Source organism: Hordeum vulgare, chromosome 2H, assembly GCF_904849725.1.
Source record: "Hordeum vulgare subsp. vulgare chromosome 2H, MorexV3_pseudomolecules_assembly, whole genome shotgun sequence".
NCBI classification, from domain to species: Eukaryota; Viridiplantae; Streptophyta; class Magnoliopsida; order Poales; family Poaceae; genus Hordeum; species Hordeum vulgare.
Genome location: NC_058519.1, coordinates 240,293,375 through 240,312,284, shown reverse-complemented (window position 1 = coordinate 240,312,284; position 18,910 = coordinate 240,293,375).

Here is an 18,910-nt window from a genome sequence, read left to right as displayed (position 1 = left end):
GTCAACTTATCCACTTCAAGTCTAGGATGAAGAGAGAGAGGCATAACACTAACACCAACTCCAAGGTCGCATAAAGTACTTCTCACGTAGTTACCCTTAATGGAGCAAGGTATAGTGGGCACACCAGGATCACCTAGTTTCTTAGGAGTTCCACCCTTGAAGGTATAATTAGCAAGCATGGTGGAAATCTCAACCTCAGGTATCCTCCTCTTATTAGTCACAATATCTGTCCTGTACTTAGCATACGGAGACATTTTGAGCATATCTGTCAAACGCATTTGCAGAAAGATAGGTCTGATCATTTCAACGAATCGCTCAAAATCATCATCATATTTTTTCTTGGATGGCTTGGGAGGAATGGGCATGGGTTTCTGAACCCATGGTTCCCTTTATTTACCATGCTTCCTAGCAGCGAAGTCATTCTTATCGTATATTCTATTCTTACGTTGTGGGTTATCAAGATCAACAGGTTCAATCTCCACATCCTTATCATCGCTAGGTTGAGCACCAACATGAACATCACTATTGATATTATCATTAGGCTCATGTTCATCACCAGATTGTGTTTCAGCATCATAAACAGAGGCATCGTTTGGACTCTCAGGTGTAGCAGCAACAAGGTTGCTAGCGTGCAGATTTCTATCATCTTTCTTCTTCCTTCTAGGATGACTAGGTGCATCAGTGCTAACTCCTTGAGAATCTTGTTCAATTCTCTTCGAATGACCCTCAGGATACAAAGGTTCCTGGGTCATTCTACCGCCTCTAGTAACGACTCGGACGGAATTGTCATTCAACTCATTGAGCAAGTCATTTTGAGCTTTAAGTACTTGTTCTACTTGAGTAGTAACCATAGAGGCATGTTTACTCAGAAGCTTAAGATCATTGACATTTCTGTCCACACAAGCACTTAAATGACTAAGCATACGAGCATTCTTTTCCAATTGTCTGCTAACATAATCATTGAAACTTTGTTGTTTGGCAACGAAGTTATCAAATTCATCCATGCATAAGCTAGCAGGTTTATCAAAAGGAATATCACTCTCATCAAACCTACGCAGAGAGTTTACTTCTACTACCTGTATCGGGTTATCGAGACCATGGATCTCTTCAATAGGTGTTAGATTTTTGACATCTTCAGATTTAATGCCTTCCTCTTGCATAGATTTCTTGGCTTCTTGCATATCTTCAGGACTAAGGAATATAATACCTCTTTTCTTCGGAGTTGGATTAGGAGGTGGTTCGGGAATAGTCCAAGCATTCTCATTGCACGAGATGTTATTCAATAGGATCTCAGCTTGTTCTACGGTTCGTTCCCTAAAAGCACAACCAGCACAACTATCTAGGTGGTCTTTGGAAGCATCGGCAAGTCCATTATAGAAGATATCAAGTATTTCATTCTTCTCAAGAGGGTGATCAGGCAAAGCATTCAACAGCTGGATGAGCCTCACCCAAGCTTGTGGGAGACTCTCTTCTTTAGCTTGAGCAAAGTTGTATATTTCCTGCAAGGCAGCTTGCTTCTTATGGGCAGGAAAATATTTTTCAGAGATGTACTAGACCATATCCTGGGGTCTATGCACACAACCAGGAGCAAGAGAAGTGAACCAGGTCTTAGCATCATCCTTTAGCGAGAAAGGAAATATCTTGAGCATGTAGTAGCGAGAAACGAATAGGGTGGCTATATCGTGCAATTTGGTAAGATGGGCTACAACCGTTTCAGACTCATAACCGGGAAAAGGATCAGATTTGACTAGAGTGATTAACTCAGGGTCGACATAGAATTCATAATCCTTATCGGTCACAAAGATAGGCGAAGTGGCAAACTTCGGGTCGTATTTCATCCTAGCGTTCAGAGATTTTTTTTTCCACTTGCACAGTAGTTTCTCAACATCATAGCTATCCTTACATGCAAGAAAATCCTCAGCTATCTCGCCCTCCATAACATAGCGTGTATCAGGCATAACAAGCAATTCAGGCATAGTAGCAGGTTCTACTTCAATAGTATCAGCAGTTTCAGAAGTATCCTCACGTCTAGCAGCAACTCTAGCAATTTTGCATCACGAAATGCACCTAGTGGCAAAGCAGTATCAAGCATAGCATCATCAGGCATAGTATCAAGAATAGCATCATCAGGCATAGTATCAAGCATAGCATCATCAGGCATAGTATCAAGCATACCATCATCAGGCATAGAATCAAGCATAGCATCATCAGGCATAGTATCAAGCATAGCATCATCATAAGCATCATGGGCAGCATAAGTAGCATCATCAACCACATGCGACATATCAAGATTTCTAGCAGGAGGTGATGTCGCAAACTTACTCAAAACTGAAGGTGAATCAAGTGCAGAGCTAGATGGCAGTTCCTTACCTCTCCTTGTAGTGGAATGCAATATTTTATTTCTTGGATCTTTCGGATCATAGTGATCAGCAGATGTCAATCCCAAGTGACTTAGAGAATATAGCTGTGCCTCACCGGCAACGGCGCCAGAAAAAGGTCTTGATAACCCACAAGTGTAGGGGATCACAACAGTTTTCGAGGGTAGAGTATTCAACCCAGATTTGTTGGTTCACCAAAGGGGAAGCGAAAGAATATTCTCAAGTATTAGCAGCTGAGTTTGTCAGATTCAACAACACCTGAAAGATTAGTGTCTGCAAGCAAAGTATTAGTAGCAAAGTAGTATGATAGCAACGGTGTCAGAAACAGAACTGTTGACGGCAGACTGTTCCTCACTGTTGTATCAATGGCGCCAGTGTTGCACGTCGACGGGTAACTAATCTTCCCCGCCAATGGAGACGAAAAATAATCTTGCGACAAGTAGCAGCGAAGTAGTAAGGAACAACAGTAGCAGCAGAGTAATAGCAGTAGCAACAAAGTAACAGCAGCAACAACAAAGTGGCCCAATCACTTTTGTAGCAAGGGACAAGCCTGGACAATGTAACGTAGCAAGGAACAGTAGTAAAAGACTCGTAGGCAGTGGATCGGTGATGGATGAGTATAAGGATGTGATTCATCATGTAACAACTATAACACGGAGATATAAGTAACTAGCTCCCGTTCGTCAATCTAATGTAGGCATGTATTCCGTATGTAGTCATACGTGCTTAGGGAAAAGAACTTGCATGACATCTATTGTCCATCCCTCCCATGGCAGCCGGGTCCTAATGGAAACTACGGGATATTAAAGTTCTCCTTTTAATAAAGAACCGGACCAACGCATTAACACGTGGTGAATACATGAACTCCTCATACTATGGTCATCTCCGGCAGTGGTTCCGGCTATTGTCACTCCGGGGTTGCCGGGTCATAACACATAGTAGGTGACTTCAACTCACCTATATTGGCAACAACATAATAGGTTCAGATCTGAAATCATGGCACTCGGGCCCTAGTGACAAGCATTAAGCATAGCCAAGTAGTAGCAACATCAATCTAGAACATAGTGAATACTAGGGATCAATCCCCGTCAAAACTAACTCGATTACATGATAGATCTCATCCAACCTATCACCGTCCAGCAAGCCTACGATGAGATTACTCACGAACGATGAAGAGTATCATGGAATTGTCGATGGAGGAAGGTTGATGATGACGATGGCGATGATTTCTCCTCTCCGGAGCCCGAAACGGACTCCAGATCTGCCCTCCAGATGAAGAACAGGAGGTGGCGGCGCCTCCATATCGTAAAACACGATGAAACCTTCTCTCTGATTTTTTTTTCGGGTTAGATGGAAGATATAGAGCTGAGTTTGGGGGTGGTGGTGCCACGTGGGCCACACAAGCCCTCACAGCGCGGCCTAGGGGGGAGGCCGCGGCCTGTGGGCTTGTGGCTCACTGGCATGCCCCCTCCGGTGGATCTTTGCGCATGCATTTTTCTTTTATTTCAGAAAAAATCTCCGTAAATTCTCAGGACATTCCGAGAACTTTTATTTCTGCACAAAAACAAGACCATGGCAATTATGCTGAAAACAACATTAGTCCGGGTTAGTTCCATTCAAATCATGCAAGTTAGAGTCCAAAACAAGGGCAAAAGAGTTCGGAAAAGTAGATACGACGGAGAGGTATAAACCCTACCAAAGGAACCAGACCTCTGTCCGGTCAACATAGAACATATTGCGTAGAATCCCTTTAATGGGACTAAATCTTCTCTGCAAAACATAAATAAAGCAACCGTGAGTACAAAGGTACTCAACAAAGACTTACATCAGAACTATCTACATATGCATTAGTATCAATGAAAGGATTGTGGGGTTTGATTGCAGCAAGCCAGCTTTGACTCTTGGCTAACCTGTACTATGACTACAAGTTCTTTCTTTGAGGTGGGATAATGCACACGAGTCCACATATTCACCAATCAATACATCACCATGGATTCACTCTCGTCTCCCTACGAGAAGGGCATCCATAGCACTCGCACTTATCTTGCATGTTTTAGAGTATCCATTTAAATTGTCGATGTACCACGTAATGTTTCCAAGTAGTCCATATCCGAGGACGCGGCTATTCAAACGGATTAAATCACCCTACAGGGGTATACTTCTTCACACATGCTCTCACCACTTAGCACCATATGCACGTCATGCATCTCGGCAACCTTCAAGCGGAAGCACTGGCGTGGGTGTCGGCCACGACCGTTAACCACACAAGACCCCTAGTCCATGTTTATCGCCTATTTGAGATTGAACCCGCAAGGAAGTCCGGCTGAGGTTTCCTCTACGGCCCCAAACGATGTGCGCAGGGTTCCAAAGCCCACCATCCGGGTGCCACTTGGTACATCGTGCCACTGTGTATCTACCGCAGAGAAGCCTACCCCGTCGGGTAGAGCTAAACACGGCCGCCAACACCTTTCCTACAAACACCAAAAATTAATTGCAACTCCTCGACAAAGATCTAGGCAATTAATAAGCCGAGCGGGGTCATATTTCAGGGCCCAATACATGGTAGTATCTAGTCTTGGATAACATACACAGAACACAATTCTTAATGACGGTCCCAATGAGACAACCCACCATGTACTCCTACATGGCCTCTCATCGCTACCTTCAACAAATCGGATTCACACCTTTACTCTCACACTGTAGGACATGAAGACAACCATTCCGATTCATCATCCAGATGGATCAGCCCCGACACAACTCTAAGCATAGCAGGCACAGTAAGCAAGCATGGATGAGTAAGCACAACAGGGCTCAAGCAGTTGCTACTCATGCTAAGTGGTTTCAGCTATTTACTGTGGCAAAATCAGGTCATGCAGAGGAATGGGTTCAACTACCGAGAACATGTAACAATTGAATTGTGTTTGTCCAAATGCAATAAAAGAGAGAAGGAGCGAGAGAGTGGGTTTATATAAGCATGCTCAAGGGGGTTTGCTTGCCGGACAGGTGTGAAGATAGCAATGAGTCTTCATCAATGTCGACGATCACATCGTCGGAGCCATCGTCTACCGAGAGGGAACAACATCGGCAAACAAGAAAGGACAATAATTACTTCACGGAAATGCAACACTATGATGCCTAATCATGGTATGAAATTGAAATGTGGCATGGCTAATGTAGCTACCATTTCTTAAGTTGAAGCTGCTTTGAGTCAAAATTCAAATATCACTTCAACAAGGTATTTTTCAAATACCCTTGTAATTGACTCGACCTTATGCTCAGGCATAACTTCTTTTATCATGCATGAATATGGCATATTAATGTACTGAGTTTCCTTGCTCAATGTTTGGTCTTATTCATTGAAGTGGAATTCAAATATATACCAAATTCCAACTCCAAACTATTTATTAAATTTACCCTAATCATCATTTTTCCTATTTGGTGATGTTAACTTTCTCAAACATGCATGAAACTACCATAATCAGATTCCTTGATTTTTTTCTGATCATTTTTCATATATAAATTATTTTCATCTTATTTTTATTTTATTTTATATGAATTTTTAAAGTTTTGCTATTATTTTGGAATTATCTAAAATCCGAAATTGCATTATTGCGTCAGCTCTGTGTCACCAAGTGAACTGGCCTGGTCAGGTCAAACCTGACGTGTGGGGGCCACACGTCAGTGACTCAGTCTAATCCCCGCGCTGACTAGCCTTAACCAGGGCTTTAACCAGCCCCGGGGACCACTGTTAGTGGCTCTGGTGGGGGTGGTTAGTGGCTAATAACCGTCCACGTTAGGGGCTGCCAGAGCCTGGCCGGCGGCGACCAAATCCACGACGGAGGGTCGCCGTAGTTGGCCAAAACGCGCCACACGGTTCGGATTCAAGGGCCGAGAGCACTGGGGCGTAGCCCAGGCTCGGTCTCGTCCGCCAGACCCATGCACAGTCAGGGAGGTGGCCGGCGCAGGGCCGACGACATGCTCGCGCAGTGGCCGGAGCTCGACTAGGCCGGGGTCGAGGGCAGGGGCAACGAAAGGGGGAGCTGGAGGCGGCTACGGCTTCCTGCGAGCGCGGCGAGTGCGGAGAGGTGATCGGCTACGGCCCTAGGTGGCTCTAGCCACGGTGGCAACAGCCTTCGCGCTCTGGCGGCTAGCGAGGTTGGAGGAGGGGAAACTCGATGAGGAGAGGGGGAACGAGTCCGGCGGCTCACAGGGGTTCGATTGGCGCACACGTAGAGGTTGGGGGAGCTCCGGTTGCTGCGAATCGACGCCGAAGAGGTTCGGCGGCCGACGATGAAAACGGCGATGATGACGGTGATGGAAAGCTTCTGGGCTTGATTCCTTGGGCGGGGAGATGAGGGGGTGCACGGTCGGTCTTCTAGACAAGGAAAATGGCGAGGGGGCGATGCTGGACACAGCTGCAACGGCGGTGCTCTCCGGTGGGTCCCGGTGATCCAAGAGATCAAGAGGGGGAGAGGTCCAGGGCGAGCAGAGAGGGGTGGAGAAGAGAGAGGGGCTCTGGGGCATCTCCAAGCGAGGAGATGAGGACAGGGACGAGCAGCTCCGTGGCAAGCAGGAGCTGGTCGTCGGGTGCGCGTGCTGGCGACACGCCCTCGTCCTCTTGGCAAGGAGGAAGAAGACCTCCTCACCCCTGGTAGGCTGGGCCGGTCAGGCGAGGGCCAGGTAAGCAGGTAAGGCCCTTTTCTCTCTTTTTTTTATTCTTTTTGTTTGATATTTCTGACATTTCTATTATTTTGTTTTGGCTTCAGGCCTAAGTCAAAAATATTGAATTCATTTTTAGGGTTTGTTTTGGGTTGTTTCCTGGCTCCACAAAAAGATTCGTCATTTTTGAAAAGACTAAAATATTTATAGCACTTTAGTTATCATTTTCAGATCCATTTATGATTAACTTAAAATGACAAAAGAGTTGTTAAAAAGTTTATCACCTCTGGTATGTTGTTTCCAACATTTACCAAAAAGGGTGAACATTTTTAAGACCAATTGAGTTCATTAAAAACAATCATTGTTGAACCTATTCGGATTTTATTTGGTGCTAGGGTTTGGTTATCCCCATTTCAATTAAATTGATTTGAATGCATGCATGAATTCTCACTGATGCAACTAACTACTAGCTATAATCTAGGGTTGTGACAGTGTACTAAGCAATGCCACTAGTTGCCGGAGGCGGGAGCACGCGGCCCCCGCTGGCGCTAGAGGAAGAAGACGAGATATTTAAAAGGCTGCCGGTGATTGGATTACATCGAACAGCTATGTATGCCAGAATAATTTGTTAACTAAGTTGACAACGCCTTACATAGGTTTCGACCTATTGGCCCACATGTCAGCATCCCAAAATGTGGCTGATATTCAACCTTTTTTACAGTTTGAAGTCCATATGCTGGACTGGGTGAACAAATAACGTAGCGCCTATGTAACCCATTTACTTTTTTCTTAGAAATTACATCCCATTCGCACTTTGCGAAAATATACGAATTTGTTCGGCAGTTTGAAAATATAATGTTGGGTTGGACGGAGGAGTGTTATAAAAAATAAACCGTGCCTGAGCATTTTATTATAATAAAAGTAGATAATTAGTGCGTCATTATTAGATTGATCCTTAAACATTAGCACACTTTTGTACAAAATCACAATGATTTTCCATGCGAGCTTATTGTTAAAAAAAATATTTTTATAAATTAATAAGAAGTGATATATTTTTCTAGGCTAAACGTGGGCCAACCGAGTTGGTTCTAGGAAAGAACCATTGGAGAAAAATAGATGGGAGGAATAAAATCCTAAACTAAAGCAGCGGGAACATCAATAGGAACGTTGGACGAAGAAAAGGTGAAAAAAGAACTTTTTATTTTTAACACACACACACACATAATATATACATACTAACGTAGATATATAATTTGTAGTTAGAAGGGAAAACATAAGTTGGACCTGGCATTCTTATTGTTATTATAGAAAAATAGAACATAGCTCTCAGTTTTCTTCACACATAAAAAACCTAAGTTGGGCACTAAGTGTTTAAGAGAAAATAAAACCTAGGTCGGGGGTCCCATACGATAATAGATAGATGTTGGACCTCAAAAAAAGTTGAAACTAATGTATGTCCCATAGGCCTAGGAAACTGATTTATGTTATTGACTATGTTCACAATGACCCCTAAAAATGCTATGTTGACAATCCTATGGACCCCAGACTCTAGTATACCATCGGGATAAAGCTTTTTAGTTTAAGGAGACCCTTGCTCAACTTTGTATGTCCCAATTGTCAGCCTCTCCATGTACAATCCTTTACAAGTTCATCTCATTTGTTGACTATGTTGACAACGACATACGGTGGCGTTGCGGTGAGCGCACAAACGCAGAGGACAACGTCGAGGCCTCACACGGGAATGAACCGGATTGGGGAAGATGCGGTAGTCTAGCGACACGCATAAGGCACGATGATGGTTGAATGGATTGGGTACAGGGATGTCCCTGGTGAGCGCCATATAGGATAGGTCATCGTGGTGTCCATGGCAGCGCCACCATCTACTGTAGGTTGTCCTTGTTACGTCTCCAACGCATGTATAATTTTTGATAGTTTCATGCTATTGTATTATCATTCTAGAATACTTTATGTGCATTTGTATGTTGATTTGCATCATTTTTGGGAACTAAACTATTAACCAAGTGCCTAGAGCCAGTGGTTGTGTTTTGCGTGCTTTTGGATTTTTAGGGATTCAGTACCAAACGAAGTCCAAACGGTACGAATTTGTTTGACAATTTTTCCTAGACAACAATAAGAGCTGGAAGCTTCAGAGGGAGTTCGGACGCCACACGAGGTAGCGCCAAGGAAATAGGGCGCGCCTAGGGGGGTAGGGTGCGCCTTACTACCTTAGGACCACATCGTGGATCCGTTTGACCTATGTCCGCCTCTAAAAATTCTCTGAAATTGGTAAAACACGATAGTGCCACTCGAAACACTTTTTGTGCCACCACAAACTTTGTTCCGCTGTGATCCCATCTGGAGCCATGTTTCGATGCCTTGCCGGAGGGGGGCTTCAATCATGAAGGGCCTCTACATCAACCTTGCTGCTCTCATGATGTTGTGTGAGTAGTGTACCATAGACATGAGGTGCAAAAACAAAAAGTTTTATGTATAGTGCAGAATTTTATTGATTTTTTCTAGAAATTTGTATGATCGGACTTACAGTAATATGGTTTTAGTGCAGATCATTATAGATTGTTTTGTTTTAGACATATTATGTTTTTGCTTCCATGGTTTGGTTATTTTGTTGATGCTATAGACTAATCGACGAGTATAAGTCATGGAGAAGTTAGAATACAGTACTTACGCAATAATTAAAAATGAATCAATTTATGATAGTACCTAAAGTTTGCGATTTACCTACTATACTAACGGATCGCACGACATTTCTATTGAGTTTTGTGTGCTGAAGTTTCGCAATTTTGGGTGTGATCACGATGGATGAAGGAATAAGGAGCAGCAAGGCCCTAATCTTGAGGATGCCCAAGGCACCCCAAGGTTCTAGGAAGACTCAAGCGTCTAAGCTTGGGGATGCCCGAGAAGGCATCCCCTCTTTCGTCTCCATTCCATCGATATGTTAATCGTAGCTATATTTTTATTCAGCATATGATATGTGTTTTGCTTCGAGAGAGCAAATAGTCTTTGCAATAAGTATATGACTTATTTAGGACTAATGTGAATCCGTGGATATGTGCACTTTCACCTTTCCATATTTGCTAGCCTCTTCGGTATCGTGTATTGCCCATTCCCACCTCGACAATCGTTGCAACCTTCATCAGTACATCCAAATCCCGTGTTATGATACACTGTGTCACACATAAGCCGCCTTATATCTTCCTCAAAATATCCACCATACCTACATATTATGGAATTTCCATAGGCATTCCTAGATATATTTCCATCCAACTTCCACCGTTTCATCACATGACTTGTGTGTTCATCGTCATATTGCTTTGCATGATCATGTAGCTGACGTAGTATTCGTGCAAGGACACCATTCATCATTATTTACAAGTTATGCTAGATCATTGCACATCCTGGTACACTGCTAGAGGTAGTCATATAGACTCATTTCTTTTGTATCATAATTGAGTTGATATATTGAGTTGTTAGTAAATTAAAGTGTGATGATCATCATTATTAGAGCACTATCCCGGTGAGGAAAGAATGATGGAGACTATGATTCCCCCACAAGTCGGGATAATACTCAGGACAAAAAATTTAAAAAGTAAAAAAGAGAAAAAAGATAAATAAAAAAAGAAAAAGAAAAAAAGAAAAAGAAAAAAGAAGAAAAATAATAATGAGAAAAGATAGAAGGGGCGGTGCTACTATTTGTTTTGCCACACTTGTATTTAGAGGGAGCACAATGTTCTTCATATAGAGAGTCTCTTGATTTGTAATTTTCATATGCTAGTGGGAATTTTCATTATAGAACTTGGCTTGTATATTTCGATGACGAGCTTCTTCAAATGCGCGAGGTCTTCATGAGCAAGCAAGTTGGATGCACATTCACTTCGCTTCCGTCGAGCTTTCATACAGTTATATCTCTAGTGCATCTAGTGCATGGTAATCCGTACTCTTCACATTGATATCAATTGTTGGGCATCTCCATAGCCGCTGGTCCGCCTAGTTGAGCGAGACTTCCTTTCTACTTTGACTCCTTTTGATCCATGATCGTATCCAATGTGTCTAGAAATTTTGATTGTTCCATGCTATTATATTACCATTCTAGGATGTTTTTAGGCATTTATTTGTTGTTTTATATTATTTTTGAGAACTAACCTATTAACCCTGTGCCAAGTGCCAGTTGTTATTTTTTGCATGTTTTCTGGGTTTTCAGAATCACTGTACCAAACGTAGTCCAAATCCCCCAAAACGTTTTGACCATTTTTTCTGGACAAATTAAGGACCTAGAAGCTTCGGAAAGAGGTCGGAGGCCCCACGGGGTGGCGCCAAGCCAATAGGACGTGCCTAATGGGTGGTCGGGCCTTGATGGCTTGGTGCCTCCTCCCTTCACCTCTGGCGTTTCTCTCTGTCCTACAAATTATCATTAATCCCAAACACCCTAAGGAGCCTCCCGAAAGACTTTTTCCGCCACTTCAAGTCTCTTTTCCGCTGTGTGCTCATCTGGAGCCCTTTACTGGTGCCCTGCCGAAGGGGGGGGTCGATCAAGAAGGGCCTCTACATCAACCCTCCTACTGCCACGTGATATGGGTGTAGTTCACCATAGACCTATGTGTCCCTAGTCAGTACATAGATGGCTATCTCTCTCTATGTTCTTCATTTCCATGATCACCGCGATTCTTGCAGTGATCTATCTTATATAATCACTTTGAGCGGTGCATTTGTTGGGAAACAATGAATTGTGGATTTTGTGTAGATTATTCATTAAATACATTTGATTCCCTACTGACTTCTTATATGCATGATTGTGATAGCTTCGTAATTCTCTCCCATATATTGCTTTGGTTTGGCTAACTAGATTGATCTATCTTTAGTTTGAGAGGTGCGTTGGAGTGGGTTCAATCTTGCGGTGCTCTATATCATAATAACAAAGTAGGGGACAAGACACGTATTTGTATTTCTACCACAAGGATAAAACGATAGGGTTGATTCATATTTATTGTATTTTCTTTGTTTACATCATATCATTGTTCTCCAAGCATTACTCTGTTTTACTTAATACTCTAGATGCATGCTCGAGAGTGGTGCATGGGTGGAGTAATAGTAGTAGGTGCCGGCAGGAGTCGGTCTTGCTTACGGATGTGATGTCTATATGTAATGATCATTGCCATGAATAAATATTGCATAACTATGCACATTTTTATTAATTTCCCAACACTAATTTGTTTACACACCATATGCTTGCAACGAGAGCGAATCCTCTAGTGAAAACTATGACCCTCGGGTCTATTCACAAATATATTTATAAAAACTCTAAATACCTTGCTGCCTTTTACTATTTGTATTTCATTTTTATATTTCAACTATCTATCTATCACTACTTGTCGCTTACAAGTAACAACTTCAAGGGGATTGACAACCCTCTTGTCTCCGTTGGGTGCAAGTGTGTGCTCTTTTGTGCTGTAACGCCCAAGATGCAGTATTATCCTCATTCTGGCTCGAGGGCCTTGATAGGGATAGAAGTGCATCTCATTGTTTCAGAAGAATGGATATCGTTACAAGTACATGTATGGAGGAGATGAGTATACAGAAGTGGCTTACACTCGCCACAAGCTAAATCATGATCATCTCAAATGCAATCATCCACATCAATCAACATACATAAAAGCAGGGTCCAGCTATGGGCGAAATCAAACGATAAAAGAGACATCCATCTTTCTGATCCCAAGATTCCGGCCTAGAACCTATCCTATGATCGACGGAGAAGAACTCCAAATCAAACAAGCATCACTCTCACGTCAAAGCATCGCATTACCTATACCTACAACTGTTGTTGTAGTAACCTGTGAGTCACTGGGACTCTCCAATCTCATTTCGGAGGGTATGAAGACTAGCAAAGCTTAATCGGAGACGTCTGTTTAAGTGGTGAGGTTGCAGCAAGAACTATGCATTTGATATCTGGCTAACTTACGAGTACAAGATTAAGAAGAGTGATCTACGCATAAAGGTATGTGAACTAGTAATGACCAAGAAATGATCCTGAACACCTCCTTACGAGTCAATCATAACAACACCATGTTCCCCTCTAGGTTCAAACCTGACAAGAAGAGACAATCACGGTTACGCACACGGATGGTGTATTTTAACTTAGTTTACTTCAAGTTTGCTATGATCAGATGTTAAGAAATTTCCAAGTGCCAACATAACCGCATGCATGGCTCTCAGAAAGATTTAACCCTACAGGGGTGGTCTAACCCATTCACCGCAAACTAGCCACAAGTTGCGGTGGAAAACCTGAACCTCGAGATAGGCCAAAGTACCCTCAGAATCCCGGTGCACAAGTTATTCAAGAAAGGTAAAACAAATCCAGCAAGGCCTCCCGACGTGTCGACAAACCTGATAGGAGTTGTGTATATCGTTCTCAAGAGACGACAGATAAGCGATGCATATGGTATCCAGATAGAAATCCCCCGAGTTGCCCCAGGGTGGGCCCGCACAGTGCTCTATTATGGACCAACACCCATGAGGAGTAGTGGCCCGTGTTGTTGATTAACTATCCACGGGTTAATTACTCTCTATGCATGTTTCTAATTTATGAGAAAAATGTAATACCAAGTTGGGCCTTGCGAGAGGAGTTTTATTCCAAAACGAATAATCAAGGGGGTCCCCATAAGAACTCCAAGGATGTTAGGAGCTTCCAATATGGAACATAATTTGGTACACAAGTAACTAGGACGGTAAAGGTAGAACAAAACACCGATCAAAAGGCCAAGCCTTCCACCTTTTACCAAGTATATATGTGTATTAAATTAAATAGCAATGATATTGTGATATCCCAAAGATATCCATGTTATCACATGGAACAACCTACATCTGCAACTAGCAATGGTCTAAGAAGGGCTAAGCAAGCGGTAACATAGCAAAACAACAGTTTGCTGGGAAGGTGGAGGTTGGAGGCTTATCATTGCATTTGGGAGGCTTGAAAACACGGGGTAGGAAACGAGACATAGCGATAGAAACAAGACAACTGGCATGTCAATGATAGTAGTGGTATCCAGGGAAATGATCATCTTGCGTGAGATCCTGCTTGGAAGAAGAACAAATCCATGAAGTAGACGAACATGCATAATCGAATGAATCCTCACACTTCGAAATGCTTTCAGAACTCCATCAAGAAGAAGCAATCCAGAAACAAGAAAATGACACGGCAAACACCACAACATATTCATGACATGATGCGCAAACAAGTATGATGCATGTTCGATTTAAATAGGCACGGCTTGGCAAGGTGCGACAATCAAACACTAGAAATTAAGTGAAGTTCAATATGCAATGAGTTGCATATTGATGAAACTCCACATTTAAATTATTTAGTTCATTCTCATTTATTTAATCGACAAGTTTAAATGTTACTAAACATGACAAGACATAAAGCACAAGGAGACTACATATTTAGGCAAGTTTAAATGAAGCCTGCACAATGAATAACAATTCAGAAAAGTACCCATATGTAGTTTTCGAATTTGCTACTACTCTGCCCTAAGCACAAATTTATTGTTGTTAAATAGGAAAAGTAATGCCAAAATGTTAGTCTACACATTTTGCAAGTCAAGTTGCATATGCGGATCAGTTTAATCCGCGCTGCGGTTATTTAGATATGAAATAAATTATTTTAGCATGGCGTTTATGCAAATTAATGCAAACTACTCGTTTAAACATTTTAAACATGGATGAAAGTTGGATATTATTAATATACACAAAGTTCTCACCATTTTTAATATATAAATTATTTTAATACGATGCAAGATTCTTGAGTTATTATATGCATGATCAATAGGTATATTTTTCAGTAAAACTATAAATACCGGCATAATTAGGAAATTAATGGGGACATAAAAACATGGACATGCTGAATCTGACGTGCCCAACAGTGGCACATGGGAGACACATACTATAATGTGCCTACGGGCGAGGATTAGCATGCGACTCTAACCATCATCTCAGAGGCTAGGCCTTGGCGGTTCGGCAGAGCAGGCGCGGCTTACCTTGGGCCGACCCATGTGACGCTGGCGCAGGGCCACGAGAGGCCGGTGGATCTAGGACCCTACGCTGGTCCATACGGAGGCAAGCAGGTGGGGCCGGCTGGCTCGTCATCGCTGGGCCCTTGCGATTGAGACGACGAGCGTCGTGGTCCACGATGGCGCTGGATGCCCCGGCGGGTGGTGGATCATCCAGGACCATGCGAGGAGATCAATGGGGGCATGGGATCGAGCTACGCCCGCGGACTCAGGGACAACCGTGGTGGCATGACGACAAACTCCACCCGGGTCTCACCAGATCCGACAGGAACAGGGCAAGGCAAGGCGGATCTAGATGGATCCAGCCATGGCGGATCCATTCCCGACAGTGATGGTGTAAATCAGCGCCGGCGGTGGCTGTGTTAAGCAAGGGACAGAGAGAGCCATAAGAGGAGAGAGAGAAATTGGGATGATGGGAGCAGGGAAGCGACGGGGCTCCGACCTAGGCTGTGGCACGAGGATCTCCAGCGGTGAGGTTTGGAAGGCCTGCAAGGTCTGCGAAGCATGCGCGCGGGAGACTCAGGAGATGCAAGCACGCGGCAGCGCTGCTCTGGATCACGAGCTCCTCCCCTGATTTGGAGCGGTCGGGCGCGCCAACTATGGTTTGGGCCGCCGAGAGGCTTTAGTTAGGCTCTACGGGCCCGTGCGATGAGGTGGGAGAAGGTTGGCTGGGAGAAAGGTGACGGATGCAGGTTTGAGGCGCACGGAAAATGAGGGTGGCTAGGGTTTAGGGAAAAATGGGCAGGGGTAGTGTGCTTAAATAGAAAAGGTGGTCTAGGGTTAGGTTTTTTTGTCCATTTCTGCACCATTTTATCTTGATCGGACAGTCCAAAACGGTTGGGTAAGTTAGGTAGGTCTAGTTGGTTGTGTAGATGGGTTAGGCTGAGATGAGAGAGGGTTTTGTGGCCCGACAACGGAGTTTTTATATACTCAAACCGTGTGACGTTTTTCCAACTATAGGTTGAATGGTTCAGGTATCTAAGGGACTTCGACCGTGATGAAATTTGACAGGCGGTCTACCTACACTATATTAAGACCGCACACCAACTTTCAACCCATTCCGATAATATTTTGTACGTACTTTAAAAACAATATTTTTATGATGCGGAAGGCTTGTGCATGTGTGTTTGGTCACGAAATGGTCAATGGCGAGAATGAAAAGAACCGACAAATATGAACGGATGCAAGTTTTTAAAAAATGACGGCAATGGAGTGGCAATACTATGAAGATTATGCGAATGATGCAATGATGAATGCGGCAACAAAATAAATAACACGACAAAACACAAAATGATTAGAAGGCATGTGGGCATCGGTCTCGGGCTATTACATGTGTGTAGGCACTAAAGACGGGAAATTGTGTGGTTCTCCTATTGGATAGATAACTTTGTTCGCACTGAGGGAAATATTTATCTATATTGTGCTGCATCTTCCCCTCCTCTTTAGGAAAAAACGAAATGCATATCACAACTATCAAGAAGGATTTATGGCACCGTTGCCGGGGGTGTCATCAATTTCCTATCAAGTACCTTCACACAAATTGTCATTCATTTGTTCTACTTCCTACTTGACTAGTATGTTATCCTTACATTTTTCACATAAAACATAACATAAAACAAAAAGTTTAAGATAAATGGCACTACTAGGGAAAACCCTACTAGTAGCGCTGGAAATATGAGTAGCAGTAGCGCTGGGTCGAGCGCTACTGCTATTGCGCTATAGCTAAATCCTAGTAGTAGCGCAGGTATGGGCAGCGCTACTGGTAAGTAGTGTTAGCAGTAGCGCTTGCCTGCCCAGTGCTACTGCTAACTATAGTAGTAGTGTTTGCCCATAGTAAGCGCTGCTGCTAAGCAGCGCTACTGGTAAGTATTTACCAGCACTACTGCTAAATTTTGTTGCTTTCATAGCTTTGCACCCTCTACGTATTTGTGATGTATTTATACAGATTCTATACAATAGTTTCAACACATCATATTAAACATACACCACTCTCACATATCGTAGACATACAATAGTCTCGTCATACCATAATCATCATTATTCAACACAAAATATCATCACATAATCTCGAAAATAGCGATACATAAGTGCGATCATGTCATGTCTCGAATAAGTGCAACTGCATGATCATGGCACACCCACAAGTTTCATCATCTCTATCTATAACATGATGTACAAGAGAAGAGCGATCAACATGAGGAAGAGCGAGACTATGTAGTACCGACGGTCCCGCCCCTGCTCATGCTGGAGTGTCCACCTGAAGTAACTACTTTCTCCTTTGGCTCTGGTCTCGAACCGTCTGTGGGTAGCACCCGGGTACCTGTGCACCTGGGCCTGAGCGGCTAGCTAGTGGTCGTAGACTCCTGGAACCCTCCCAACGTACACGACGTAGTATTGCTTTGCCATCTCTATTCTAGGTACCTGCATCGTGAGTTGTTGATTTGAACGATAATATGCAACATAATGTACTTAAGAAAACAAAGAGGCATGATTAGCAAAATAAAAGCAACCAATAGTAAACATAAATGACGAAGTTCCTCATACCCAAACTAATTATCTAGAACGATCTATGCTAGTCCAGGACCACGGTTTAGTTACATCACATTGTCATTGACAATCAGTCGTTCAGGTCCTCGTCCCAATGTTCATAGTCAGCGAGGACGCACCCGAGCTTCATGAAAGGGTTCATGTCCAGACGTTGAGCAACTAGCAGTGCTCGGACAACAACCCGCGTGATTGCCCCATTGTAGAACATCCCCATTGGTTCGAGGACTGTCTTCATGATCACTAGGGCTAGTTCACACTGTACGTGATAAAAATCAGCTCGGATTCGATGATCCGGTGTCATTCCTATGCTTGTGGCCTAGCTGAAATCTCGGCATCTTCGGTAGTAGCTGACATGCGAAGGCGTTGATTATCCCTTCTGAACTCCGCTAGGTGATGCATGAGGTAGAATCCATCAGCCGTACTGTTGTTCGGTTGCTGGATGCAGCACAAGTCGGTCCTATGGCCGAAAGTCGGTGCTTTATTCCTGGTCTTTTTCACCTTGATATATCCACCAGTCAGGCTGAAGGTCCACAAGGTAGAGTCGAGAACACTCTTTACGTGCGTGTAATCCTTTTTCTTGAGGTTCTTCGATGAGTCCAAGTAGATAACATGGGAGTATTCCGGGTACAGAACGATGAGGACGGCGCCGCCCCCGCTACGCAAATTAAGTACACCTCAAATTAGCCTCCATGCTTGCAAAGTAATGAAACATGTACGAAAGGATATGCGCGGATGACTTATGAGGGATGATAAGGCAGGGAATCGCTTCCTTGTCCTTATTAGAGATCATGAAATCGTCGAGGTACTTGCTCGCATAGTCACGGTGCTCTTTGCAAACTCCCAAGAAGTCCTCGTGCATATAATATGGGTCCGCGACGCAGATATATTTGATGCTCTCCATATTGATGATGGAGTTGAGATACAACGCATACATGCGGATGAATTGGAAATCCAGCTTGGTCATGTGGAACATGTTGTAGATGTAGTCAAATCGCAGGAGGAACTGATTCGCGGGCTAGGTATCGACGTACATCTTCCCACCCGGCACATGAGCCGCGTAAAGCGGGTATCCTGGATGTTTCGCGGTGAGAAGGTTTTTCTCTCTGGCCAGCACATCTTCATGGAGTCTCTTTAGATCATTCTTCAGTATGTGATCTAGCGCTTTGGCAGGTAGGATTGGCTCGCCAGCGATTTGGACACGCGGCTTACCTTCGACAGGTATTCTTCCTACCACTAGGGGTTTCA